Below are 12,737 nucleotides of genomic sequence, written 5' to 3'. Positions count from 1 at the left end.
TATACCTTGAAACAAAAGCTCTTTATTATACTCTAAAAATAAAGCATGCAGCAGTCAAGACAAACTGCAAGGTTTAAAAGACAGGGCCAAATTCTGTTCACAGCTACACCCTCTCTAAGGCAACAGGGTTGCATTTGTGTTTGGATTGTTAAACCCTCTTTAAACATCCAGGGGCAAACTGTGATTAGCTGCATTTCGTTACCAGTAGATCAGCATGTGACTAAGGACAACATCACTCACTGGCCCCCCGTACTCACCCCCCAGTGACACTGCTGCCCTGTGACCTGGCCACCCTGGTGCTGCCGCTTCACCCTCAGCCACCGATCTGGCACTTCAAACCCCTGTTCCCAGCTCTGCTTCTTTTCCATGTAACCTGAAAGTAACTTCAAAGCAAGGTTTCTCACAGAGTTACAGAAGCACAGCATGGCTGGGTTGGAGGTGACTCCAAAGCCCCTCCAGCCCCACCCTCACTATAGGCTGGCTGTCTCCACCAGCTTAGGCTGCCCACGCATGGCCTCGGGCACCTCCAGGGATGGGGCACCCAGAGATCTGGGGCAGGAGTGCCAGCACTTAACTCCCTTCTGGGGAGAGAATTTCCACCTGACATCCAACCTGCATCTCCCCTCCTTTAGGTTAAAGCTATCCCTCCTTGCCCTGTCACTGTTTGCCCTGTAAAAAAGTCACACTCCCTCCTGTTCTAAGCTCCCTGTAGGTACTGGAGTCCTTTAGCACACAGGGCTTTCCACCTGAGAGCTGTCAAACATCCCTCCTGATTGCCCTGCAGTGTGCCAGGTATTTCAGCTGTGCTCAACCAAGGGTTATCAACACACTTCAGCAATTAATACACAGTAAGTGGAAGCAGCCTGAAGCGGGTTAAAACAAGTTGCTCTGCAAAGGGAGATGTGGCTGCTTCAGGTGCTTTTCAGTAAAAAAAAAAATAATAATAATAATAATAATAATAATAATAATAATAATAATAATAATAAAAAAATCGCTTGCAACACACAAATTTTAAGAAACTTTTGAAAACCAAAGCAGGCACTGCTACTCAGTGACACCCCCACCTCCAAGAGCCCTTTCCTTGGAGGCAGAACAAAAGCTGAATGGGCACCACGCACAACACAACAGCAGCCACAAAGAATCACTCTGTTGTGCTACTGTAATAGCAGTAATGCGGAAAAGAAAAAAAGAAGAATTTGCTCTGAAGTGAGCAAGAGACATGGACCCCACAGTAACCCTCCACAGCAGCTATCCTAAGCCAGTGCCTGGAGGGCTGCAGGGTCTACCGGGTCCCGGTACCACTAAGCAGCCCAACCCAATGCTAAACCATCCTTTTAACAGAGCCGGGCCTGTTTATTATTACCTTTTGTAGCCCACAGGGCTATAGGAAAATTCCTGTCATCTTTATCTAGTTCTACCTGTTCTTACACAGTAACAAGTTGGGGTTGCAAACAACTGATTCAACCAACAGTCCTTGGGGCAGCACCTTCAGCTGAAAAGAACAAACACAGCCCACAGCCTCAGCTTCTCTCTGTGGAAGGAACTTCATTTTCTCACTAACTAGAAGGATTGGAGTGCTTGGGAAATTACCAAAATGGACCAAGTATTCTGAAATATTCTGAAAGTATTTCTGAAATGGATCAAGTACTGCTCCCAACCATTCCTTCCACTGACACATTCTGATCGGTTCTGCTCCCCTCAGGAAATTACCTGCCATCTGTCAGTAAGGATACAGCAGAGACGGGTCTGGTCTCAGATACCTCAGCTGACCCTACTCATCATCAGTCAGCCCTCTTTGAGGACAGGCAGGGAAACATCACTGGCAGAAGCTGCTCAGAAGAAATAGCCCCCATTAGCCGGTGGTTAACCCCAGCAGAAGGGACTGGGCTAGGGTTCAGCCTCCAGCTGCGGCCTCGAGGGTTTGCACTCCACTGTCTGCACAGCCACACAGCTGCAGCCCAAGCATGGCACAGAAATGGATTTCATCCAGTGAATTCCTAACTAGTGAATTAAAAAGAAAATACGAATATCAGTCAGCTGTAGTGGACCATAATGAATCTGCTTACAGAGCCCAGAAAGACCTGTTTACATGACTGTTTCTTTTCTGTAATGAATTAGAAAAGCTCAGGCCAGAAATCCATAACTACGTGCAACATCTGTAACTCATAATGTCTTGGGGAGGTTGTGAACTTCGATGGTTTCATCACAAATCTGCTGATACCTGTAGTACTGTTACCAGTTCATTTTATTGCCTTTTTAAACCTTGACTTCCTGTAATTATGCGATCATACTAAAGTTTTTTCTAAAAATCTCTGTCCTACAGGATCTTTGCAATATGCCGCAGAACAAAACCTCAGTAAGCTTATGAATGGAGAGAGATACATGAAAATAACCCCCTTATACACCCAAATCAGCCCTGTGGTTGGCAGGACCATGGCAGGTGATGCTGGGGCTGGTCAGCATTGGGATCTGATAGCAACAGGACAAAGAGGGATGGAATAAACCAAAAGAGGGGAGTTTTAGCTTAGATGTTAGGAAGAAATGTTTTACTCAGAGGGCAGTGAGACCTTGGCACCGCTGCCCAGAGATGTTGGGAGTGCCCAAACCCTGGAGGCACCCAAAACCATGGATAGGGTCCTGGGCACACTGGGCTGCTGGGAGGCATCCAAGTCATGGTGGGGGTTTGGAACTGGATGGTTTTTAAGGTCCCCTCTGAGCTCAGCCATTCTGTGGTTCTATTATTTCTGCATCTCAGCCCTTTGGCAGGAGCCAACTTTCCCACAGTACGTTCAGAAGACAGGTGTTGGACCTGGTTATCTATAGAGAAAAGGAAAGAGAAGTTGGCTTACAAGCTTGATTTGACTCTAAAATTAACTCTGGATTTAGTATTCTTGTGCTTAAATCCCAGGTCTGGTTTGGAGCCACCTTTCACTCCTGGAGCATTCAAACAAAAAGGCAAACATGGAGGGAGGGAAGCAGCAACAGGCTGGGCAGGGGCTTGGTACATCAACTGTGGGAAATGCATCTCATTTCCACTGGATGCATCAGATCCCCTGACAAAGGGCTGCCAGGTGACCGAGCTGTCGTTCTGTTGCTGAGCTCTAGCTCATGGCTACTTACAGGCAGGGAGGGATTTACTTCCCTTTGAAAAGCCCCATCCAGCAGGCCCAGCATTGGCCCTGCTTGCTGCCCAGGGGCTCCAACTTCGCCATCAAGGGAAAAAGCAAGACTCCTGCAGAGCGCACTGCACACAGGTGCTGCAGCAAAGCTAACAGTGCCAGAGCCTTTTGTAAAAATGACAATTTGGGGCTGGCAAAAGGGGAAACGTGGGCTTTCACAATTTATCTTCTGGTGCAAGCACAGCTCAGCAGAGCTCCTGCAGGACATCAACTCCACCTGATGGCTCACTGACTGCTGTAGCTGCTCATACTGCCCTAACCCAACAATGAAGGTGAAAAATCTGCCCATCATAAATTAAATCTGAATTCAAATCACATCAGCATATTGCCGTTTTGGATAACAAATCTAACTAAAACTCATACAAACTCACTAGATCCTTTTTTAATTGCCCAGTGCTGGGACAGGCTGCCCAGAAAGGTTGTAGATGCTCCAAACCTGGAGATGTTCAAGACCAGGTTGGATGGGGCCCTGGGCATCCTGGTCTAGTACCAACCAGGGAGGCTGGTGGTCCTGCCTGTGGCAGGGGGTTGGAACTCAGTGATCCTTGGGGTTCCTTCCAACCCTGGCAATTTTATGACTCTATCTCAGTGAAACCAATAAATTCACAAGCTTTCCTACATAGAAAATTCAGCAGAGGAGTTTGCTTTCAGTCTGAGTACATAGGGGTAGAATCCCTGCCCCAAGGCAAGAGGTTGAGGGATTAACAGAAATTTAACGGCATGGACCCACTGTCCCAAGGAGTGGAAAAACAGCAGGTAGTATTGCAATACTGAAAGAGATACACCATGATGCCTTGGGTGGTAGTTAGCACATACAAGCTGCCGGCCCTTAGGGGCTTGCGGATTTTCCTTCCCTGTAGAAAACACCTGCTGCAAGAACAACATACCTCTTACAAAAAAAAAAAAAAAAAAAAAAAAACCTGCTGCTTCAGCTTTGCTACATCGATGACTCCATCAATTCTGTTTCACTTTCAGGTCTGTGATCAGACTCTCTTCGAAGCTGACACTTCCATGCTTTCCCCCCCAATGCTGTGTAGCACTGAAATGTGAAGTTTACATCAACTTTCTAAGAATAGCACACTTGATTCACCTGCAAGCCTCTGCTGCTGGGATTGAGCAGAATGGCACTCATCACTGATAAATCTGTTGGCACAGGGAGGATCTGTTGTCACACCTGGCACCTATGGTGCAGAAACGGGAAGCGGGAAAGCAAAGCACTGCTCACCACATATCAGTGTGCTGAGCTTTGTCTCACACAACCACTGCTCAGCAGGGTCAGCTGGAGGCCTGTTGGGGCAGTCCTGCCCTTGGATAGATGCCACCCCTGGAGCTCTCATGGGATCCCTAGCCATGACCGTACAACAAGTAATTTTATGCAACTCAGAAAAATTTGCCTACCTGGAGTGTCTAGTCACCCACGCAAACCACTGGTGGAGATGTGACTTATAGCAATGCATTTTTACCCCAGTTTGAAACAAGATCAAAAAATTGCACTGCACCAGCAGAAGCCATGTCTGTGCTAGAGCCAGAACTGTGCTTGTGGCCAAAGCCCGAATGCACCTGAGTCCTAGAAAGACACAGAAAGGAAGATACAATCTCATCTGGACCTGAAGGGTTTACAACCACGAAGTCCTTCTCCTGTGAGGTCCTACTGTAGCTTTAGGGTTAATCTCTGCCCATGAAATCAGTGCTTGCTGCTCAGATTTTCAGCACAGAACAAAATCATTTTAGGATGAACTGGAAAAAAAAAAAAAAATCTGGGTCAGTCCTGGGAGAAGCCAGAGCTCAGTGGAAAGGTTAAGACAAGGACTGAGTTTGGATGAGCGATGCCACACTGTAACAGGAAGCCTTTCACAGGAGAGGAGCCCAGAAGAAAGCCTTGGAAGTAGAGTGTATTTTCCCTATTCTTGAATAAAAAGCCAAACAAACACATCACAAGGCCACTGCCTGGCCCCTGCCTCCCTGTGTGTTCTTGTGCTTGCAGGTCTCAGTAGGGGAGGGCTTGCTTCTTGTGCTTTGGATTGCGGGCGGTTCCTTTCGACACAGAAGAGACAACTGCCTTACAAAGAGCCCAGGGGGCAGCGGACACAGCCATGGGCAGAGGATGGCATTGGGAGATATCTCCCCCTTGACCTGAGCATGACTTCTCACCAACATTCATGTAGAGCCGCCCATCCCTGCCATATCAGATCCTCTCTCCCTGTGAACTCATCTGTCCAAAGGACCCTAGGCAGCTCCCCTGGGTAATGTGAACCTGCATCCAATACTAGCCATGTGCTGCCTGAGGTCAAGTCATAAAATGAACAATCCAAAATTGCCCTGAAAGGCAGATGTACTAATTAGAGAAACTTGGGTGGCAATTCTGAATACGATGCTTTTAATAACTGCAGGGATGTTGAGAAGCAAATAAATTACATGATGAAAGTCTACCAGGCTGCAAAACTCAGATATGTAATAAACAAGACTGGCACCAGGTCTGAAGTTCTGCCCCTGGGCTTGGCATTCTGTAGGATTGCCTTTCCAGATGAGAAGCAGCTGGAGCTTCCTGTCCTGCTAACTGCCTGACAGAAAGGCATTTCTCAACAGCATCCTGGGAAATCATCCCAGAGAGGCTGGAATTAGAGAGGCAGAACTCACCAGGGACAGGCAGAGAAAAGGTGGAATGGCTTTGAACTAGAAGAGAAGAGATTTAGGTTAGATTTTAGGAAGAAATGTTTTACTCAGAGGCTGGACCTTTTGCTAAATGTGAACCCCTGGACATGTGCAGATCCCTTCAGTTGTGAGACAGCAGAGACTGCTGACGAGGAGCAATGCAGAGAGTGTCTGTTCAGCCCTTGCCCAGAGCTGCCCTACGAAGGACAGCTCAGCAGCACTGCACCTAGAAGAGCTTCCACTCTCACACAGGCTGCTACAAGTCCCAAACAAGCCACACACACAGTTATTTTCAACGGCAATTAAAGGCTAGTTCTTGTTTCAAGGGCTGAAGAAAGAAATTGCAGGAAGAGCTGCCCTGACCAGTATGCCAATTCACTTCTATTTCTCCTGACCTGACATCCTCCTGGAATAATACATGGAGTTTGTAGCCATTGCGTAAGGTACTGGGAGCAGCACTTGCTTTAGAAATAATCAGCCCAGCAGGAGTAAAGTTTCTCCCTGCAGGTCTGAGATCCTTTATTGACCCTGCCTCAGCACAATGATAGTGCACTTTGTCAGTTTTGCAGAGAGCTTCACTGGGCTTTGCACTGTTTTGTCCTAACTCCTGTGTGGCTCTATTATGATTTTTTCAAAGACCTCTGATAAGGGTTAAATGACCTCACATTAAGTGCAAATTTGGGACTAAATTTCCTATTCAGCATATAACAAAGCAACTGCTGTTCACTCAGTTCCCATAAAGTGAAGAGACCACACACAACTTCACTGCCCTCAGCCCTCTTAAGCTACTGCTGTCATCTTAGAGACAGGGAGGAAAACAGAGAGGCTGGTGGAAAATCACCACCCCAAAGCACTCCATGGACCAAACTGAAGCACCAGCAGAGCATTCTGCAGCAGCTCAGATGCCATTCATATAGAGCAGAGAATGGCTATCTTTCCACTCCCCTGCATGGCTGAATTGCAACCCGCTGAGTCACAGCCCCACAGAACACTCGCCTGCTTCATTCCTTAGCTGCTTTCCTTCTCCACAGGCTCCCTGTTAAGTGAATTTTGCTTGTGTCAATTTGATGCCCATAAATCACCACACAGCTAATAAATTAAACGTCTCATTGACCCTGCATCTGGGATGGGAGGGGTTGGGCACAACAAGAGTAGTTGTGTGACCATCACCACAAAGGAACTGCCAGCCTCATCCCATTCACTGCCACATGATTAATTATGGATGCAAAGTAGGGCAGGCTGAAAGGAAGAACAAAGCGTGACTGATGTTCCCAAGCACAGAGTTAAGACATTCAAACGGTGCCATGACTGGAGCTGCACAGCACACCATGCACCAGCACTGCTCGTGGCATCAATCATACATTTGTGGCACAGTTGAGGTTGGTAGGGGCCTTAAAGACCATCACTTTCAACCCTCCTTCATGGGATGTATGCCCCCCCACCAAGTCGGGCTGCCCAGGGACCCATCCAAGCTGGCAGAGACAGAATACAAACATGTTACTGGCCAAATGAGTAACCATTTGGGGCTCTTTTGCAATCAATAATGATAGTAGAAGGAGTGCGTGAACTTCCTGCACACTGCTCTGCAGTTCATCCTGAATGCAACTAGAGTATCTTTTACACAAGAGCTGAAATTCGCCTAGATTGATTTAAGTATAATTTCCTCTTCAGAACTGCTGGAAATTAATCATCACTTCTCCATGCTCCATCTGGAATTCACTCTGTCAGCACAGCAATAGCGGTGGCATCTAAGAGAAATGCATGGTTGTTGACTTTGCTCAAGTATTTCCTATACTTAGACTGAGAAATATCCCAAATATGCAGCAAAGGCAACTATCCCAGCATGGCACATGCTGATTTTTTCCTCTAGTGAAAACCATCATGCAGCCAATAATCCCAGTTCTTCTTGTAGTAATTTTCATGGAGGCAAGTGTATCAACTTAACAGAATGAACTGTAACTTTTAGGAAGTGAAAGTGGTGGAAGAAAATAACAATACTTTTAAAATAAATTGAAGAAATACATGCAAGTTACAATTCTTCTGCATTCACACATAAAAATGTCAATTTGTGCATGCAGTCACCTTGTTCCTTATTTTCAAGGTTACCTGCCCAATTCAGGTGTGCAGAAAGAATTTGGGCAGCTCAGAGAGCAGTGAATGTTTCTGCTGTGACAGAGTTATCTGGATTCCAAGAAATCTGTTCTTTCCTTCCACCAAACTCAATGAAAAAAATCAATAGATGGAGTAAGACAAAGAAAAACAAGAGATAGGCAATTTCATGGTATATGGGGGCACTGCAGAATTGACTAGCAGCTAAAAGACTAGAAGGCTTCAGAAAGAAAACTGTTTTGTTTATTAAAACAATTAACATAGCTTAAAAGGAAGAGCCCTTTAGTAAGTAGGTGTGAATGAACTGCCCTTCTCTAAACTGAGGTGTGGCTGCTCCAGAGGTTTTCCCAGCATTTTGGTGCCTTTTGATGTGAACCACAGAAACTGAACTATATGAATTAAAATCAGAGCTCCTTAAAATTCACCAGTTCCAGAATTATTCTAGGGATAGGTCAGCTCCCAAGAATACCTCCAGGTGTACAGTCACAAAGGAACTCACATGAAAGTTTGAATGAGTCTTTGTTGACTTCTTCCACCCAGTGCTGACCCATTTCCAGCTATCAGTAGCTTTCAGCTTTTTTTTTTTTTTTTAAAGAATCTCTATGAATTCTCCATTCTTACGTATTTAATGAATTTAAACCAACTGACAGTAAGCTTTCTTTCCTCAGTTACCATCTGCAGACTCACAAAAAGTCATGCAAGTCTCCTCAGAATCTATAGTTAAAAAGACTTGATCCCCATCCCTTCATCGCTTTTCTTGGGAAAAGCCAGAATTTACTCCAGCATATTTTTGTTCCAGGCAATAAAAGTTAGCTCAGCCATAGAAAGCAGCATATTGAAAGTACTCTACTTGCACCATCCAATTAAAGCTAACAGCATCCCTAGGAGATAAATAAACCCAGCTAATTATGTCTATTGATAACAGGAGAAAATAGAATCAAAGGTGTAGTAACTCACTCAAGAGTACAGAATGAAAGAGCAGCAGAACCAACAACAAGCACTACTGACTCCTGTCATGCTGTTTCAGATTCTAGTTGGGAAAAGAGAAAAAAGGCTCCTAAAGTCTTCCTCATGCTAACTTTCTACTTCTCTTTAGAGCGATAATGGATGGAAATTGGTTGGATATTAAGAAAAATTTCTTCTCAGAAAGAGCAGCAATGCATTGGCATAGGCTGCCCAGGGAGGTGGTGTGGTCATCATCCCTGGAAGTCTTTAAGGAAAGGGTGGATATGGTACTTCGGGAAATGGTCAGCAGGCAATACTGGTGGCAGGCAAATGGCTGGACTGGATGATCTTAGAAGTCTTTTCCAGCCTAATGACTCTATGATTCTAAGAAATCCGTTGAAAATATTTAGTCTTAGAATACCTCCATCCAGTATTGCCAATAAACCCCCTAGCAAGGAAAAAAGATAACTAGCTGGGCTCTGGGATGCAGAAACGCATAAAAAGTGATCATATAATGGATGGCAAAATAGATGTGTAGGAGACAGAGTTACAGATAATTCCAATAGGATATAGGAGGATTTGAATTTCCTTTGCAAAAGAAAAGCCACAAACCTGGGAGATGTGTGGACCATAAGGAAAGAAAAGGCGGGGTAACTGCACCAAGTAGGAAACTGCCACAACAGACTTCAAACTTTATAAGTCTTCTCTTTTATCTACAGAGCTCTAGGGTAAGAATGGAGCAAGATGGAGTAATAAGCATAGGTGCAAATTGCACAGGGCATCTCCATGGAGCTTTAGATTAAAGACTCCAGAACCTTGGGGAGTAAAGGAATCTGTTGATCTTGGAGACAGTAGGTGGGGAGGCAGCTGCACCCTTTGTTACCAACCTGCCTCCCTTCCCCATCTGATCATGTAAATGAGGGCTACAACTGCTGGAGTTTACAGCATGCAACATCTGAGCTGGGATCTCAGGAGAGACAGGGATGGATTTATTTACACATTCAAGTTATCTCTGCAAACCATCTGACAGAGGCCCCCTCGCATTTGTGCTGATGAAAGTAAAAACATTGTGCCTGGGTGTTTCATGCTTTTAGCACTGAAGACCAGGTCTCCCTCTTAGTGCTTGTACTGCTTATAGTCTGCTCCTATGAAGCCTGGCACACCCCTGACAATGAATACGCATGCTTTTTGGGGGGCGGAGAGGGGGAAAGCAGGTTCAGACTCACTCCTACAATCCCATCCCTTTGCTTTCCTCTGCCAACAGCAAAGGGGAACAATAAGAAACAAAGCTGCAATCATTGCAGGGGAAGAAATACTGCTGCTCCACCAACACCAAGCCTACCTGGCATAACACCCCAATGCTGTGCCTATACTGCTGCACCCAGAGAAGTTTCAGCAGAAGAAAATTGGCTGTAACCCTAAGACACGGAAGCTGTTGGGCTGCAGGCATCGCTCACATATCCCAAAACCCTGGAAGTTCCTTATTTTCTGCAGGGCGATGGTGGCCCAGAACTGCTGAATTCACCATGATTCATACGCTCCTACATGACTGACCTTACACCCGCAGTAACAACATCAGAGAGCTTTTGGAGCAGACTCTCATGGAGTAAGCAGTCTTCATTCTCGTCCATCCGTCCACCCATCCATCTATCCCTTAATACTGGGGGATAGAGGTAGGAAGAAGCATCAGATGAACCGCCCTACAAATCAGCCTCTGGAGCTATTTGTAACAAGTGTGCTGGCAGGTGTGTAATTACTTGCCCTCCTACTGTTATCAACTAGCACTCACCTACAGTCCTGAGAATTGCAGTTCTGCAGCAGGACCCAGCTCTGCTCTCCCATAAAATAGCTTCTGCTGCAGAGCAGTTACAGCCTTGTTTGCCATATCTGCTACACAGAGTTTTTAGTGCTGGCTCAGGGGACAGCAAAAACACAGCTTATCTATTCCTTTTTCACTAGAGCAGTTGCTCTTTAGCACGGTTGAGGAGGATTTTGCTTTCAATAACATCCTTCCTTTGAAATAAAAAAAATTTACACATGTGTTATGGAAAGATGATTCAGAGAGCTCCCAGTAGGGCTGCTCTGCTTGCAGCAGGTATTGCCAAAACTGTACTCTTTGCTACCAGCATTGTGGTGCTGAGCAAAGCAAACAGCTCCTGCAGTATCACAACAGGAAGACTCTGTGCCCTGTGCATCTCTCCTTGCAGCTCTGCTGGCCCTAAGCTGGTCCCAAGCAGGGTGCAAAATTAGGGTCAGTGTGCAATGAGCTTCTAAAAAGTTAAAGCTGTGTCCAGTGCACAGCAGAGCAGAGGTATTTGCAGCTACAGGAAGACTGCTGAGACAGTGTTGACTGGAAAAACATTATGGCTCCTAATAACATTGGCAGTCATATAAAGGAGGAAGAAAAGGGATAATGAAATCTCCTGCTTCAAGACATGTGCAGGTGGCCTCTAGGGACAATGAAGACTTTTTCTTCCCATGCACAGCGTTGCTCAGGTAGTTGGGTGCTTTCTGTCAGGTTTTTCCATCCACAGAAGTACCATGCATCAGCAGGTGATGGTAAAAACAGATACTGCACTGGACTAGCCATTGGATTGGTTTGGTAAGAGCCTAGAAGAAATAAGCCACGCAGTAGTACAGTAACAAAATAAAGGGAGTGCTGAAGGTGAATCTGGCCCTGGGATCCTAAAGAATCAACAGGGAGCTCTCCAAAGACCAGGGAGGAACAGATCAGACATAGAGAAAGAACAGGTGTGGGCCAAATCACCGTGCTTTGAGTGGTGCAGCATATTCCATCCTGTAACACAGCCAGGCCAAGTAATGCATCAGCAGGGCTGATTTTCAGTGCTCCAAAAAGGAGTTATCTCGAGTAGACTAAATGGCCAGTTCTCCTAATTGCCAGTCGGTTTGACCCAGGGCCTCTTCCAATTCACTGATCATGATTTCAGTATTGCCTTTCCTCTGAAACAGTTCTCATTTTCCTAGAACTCATTTTCCTAGATGTTCTTTTCGGTATTTCTGATAATTTCTTGCAAAACCAGCCTTGTGCAAGGGCACTTACTCTTCTCTAACTCCCCTAGAAATACTTTCTTCCTCCATGCATCCTAATAGCTCATCTGACTTGCTCCAGCCCCCATAACCCATAGTTTTGCTGTTGGTACACTCACATACTTCTTTTGTTATCTCCAAATTAAACACTCTTTGTTTATAGCTGGTTAGTTATCAATCCCTGAATGCCTGAATTTGCATTCTGCACTCTTGGTGTCCTCTGCTCCGAGCAGTTGATACTATCAGTGCACACATTTTTTGGAAACACACACATTTGGAAAATACTGAATAAGACCAGGCCCCAAAATGATTCTGGAAGAATTCTTCTACTGACCCCCTTCCTGTAAGTCCTTCAGCTTTCAGCTCTACCTACGAGGTGAGTCCTGCTGCATCCGTTCTCCCTTCTGCTTCAAGTGAATTCTCATGTCTGGACAGCATCTCATTTTCACAAGGCCTCAGACATTGCTACATGCTGATAGTTATTCTTTCTTCCTGTGTTGCATGGAGATGGACCTGTAGAGGGGAACAGAGTCCACCAGATACAAGCATCAAACCCTCTCCATTAGAATGACTTGGAAACTTCCCTCAAGGAGATCTGTGCAAACAGCAAGAGAAGAAAGTGCCTCATGAAGCCTCTCAGCTGTCATTCATGTGCAGGGATCAACAGATACTGTTTTTCTTCCCAGTAATTAATTTCAGTGTATTATTAATTGTAATAACCAGCAATTTTTAATAGCACAGTGAGCCTCTCAAAGCCCTAGCATGATTAAACTGTGGCATCCCATAATGTATAATCAATGGATA

Source organism: Tetrao urogallus, assembly GCF_951394365.1.
Source record: "Tetrao urogallus genome assembly, chromosome: 23".
NCBI lineage: Eukaryota > Metazoa > Chordata > Aves > Galliformes > Phasianidae > Tetrao > Tetrao urogallus.
Note: the sequence above shows the minus strand (reverse complement) of the source record.